Source organism: Giraffa tippelskirchi, chromosome 7 (assembly GCF_054371585.1).
Source record: "Giraffa tippelskirchi isolate mGirTip1 chromosome 7, T2T-mGirTip1v1.2.pri, whole genome shotgun sequence".
Taxonomy (NCBI): domain Eukaryota; kingdom Metazoa; phylum Chordata; class Mammalia; order Artiodactyla; family Giraffidae; genus Giraffa; species Giraffa tippelskirchi.
The window spans coordinates 13,753,005-13,754,580 of record NC_137281.1 but is presented as its reverse complement, the minus strand read 5'-3'; positions in this window follow the sequence as shown (position 1 = coordinate 13,754,580).

The window sequence follows — 1,576 nt, the reverse complement described above, 5'->3', positions numbered from 1 at the left end:
GGTCACAAAAGAGTTGGACATGACTTAGTGACCAAACAACTATATCTATATCTGTCTATATTGTCTATATCTATATCTGTATCCAGTCAGAGTTCTGTTTCTCTGGAGAATCCTGACTAATACAAGGAGGCAGAGAAATCTGGTAGCTGAAGTGGGTATAGGATTGAGCTGGAATTTCTTTATTTTAATTTTTAAAATATTTATTTTATTTATTTGGCTGTGCTAGTTCTTAATTGCAGCACGTGGGACCTTCAATCTTCATCTAAGCATGGGAGATCTTTAGCTGCAGCATCTGAGGTCTAGTTCCCTGACCAGGAATCGAACTTGAACCCCCTACACTGGGAGCATGGCGTTCCAGCCACTGGACCACCAGGGAAGTCCCTATTTTTATTTTTTATTTATTTATTTTTTGACCACATTATGGCAAGTGGAATTTTAGTTCCCCAACCAGGGATCAAACCCATGTTCCCTGAAGTGGAAGCTCAAAGTCTTAACCACTGGACTGCCAGGGTTCCAGTAAGTAAGCACATTTACGATATGTTAGGAGGAGATATTTGCTGGGAGGCGAGGTGGAAAGTCGAGCACTGGGACATCAGGACCACTAGGGCTTCCCTGGTGACTCAGTCGGTAAAGAATCTGCCTGCAATACAGGAGACCCTGATTTGACCCCTGAGTTGGGAAGATCCCCCGGAGGGGGACATGGCAACCCACTCCAGTGTTCTTGCCTGGAGAATCCCCATGGACAGAGGAGCCTGGTGAGCTACAGGCCATGGGGTCACAAAGAGTCAGACACAACTAAGTGACTAAGCACAGCACAGAGGATTTGCAAATTTTAAAAAATATTTACTTATTTGGTTGTGTCGGGTCTTAGTTTTGGCCCACAGGATCTTTTGTTGTGGTGCATGAGCTTTCTAGTTGTGACTCGCAGACTCAGTAGTTGCATCACACAGGGTCTGAGATATTGTGGGATCTTAGTTTCCCAAACAGGGATTGAACCCACCTCCCCTGCATTGCAAAACAGATTGTTAATCTCTGAACCACCAGGGAAGTCCTGGGATTTGCTATTTTTAATGGGTTGTTGATGTGGGGTTTAAGGGAAGTCTACAAGGGGGCTTCTGGGAAAGGTCTTCCTTAGTGATAAGCAGGACACATGGATATTTTTTCCTTTTTCTTCCCAAAGGATTTAACATCTGGAACTGTGGTAGCCACCTTACGACCTGAGATGATCAAACCTGAGGATGCAGCTGAAATGCAAGGCTGAAAGATGAGAAGAATTTGAATTATTAGTAACATTAGTGTGATTTTCTGAATTAGCCAACTCCTGATCTATCTTACCATCAGGTTTCTTGTTGTATGAAATTACAAAGTCTTGATTGTTTAAGCAAGTTGAGTTGAAGTTTTCTGTTATTTAAGAAAAAAAAAATCCCTGTAAACATATTTGCATTTCATACATAGTAAGATTGTTCCATTTGTTCTACAACCACATATGATGTGACAATATTTCATTTAAAAAAATCTGTAAGTCCTGAAGAAGTTAACAGGCATTCACCAAGCTCCCAGCAATGGAAGAAACCAC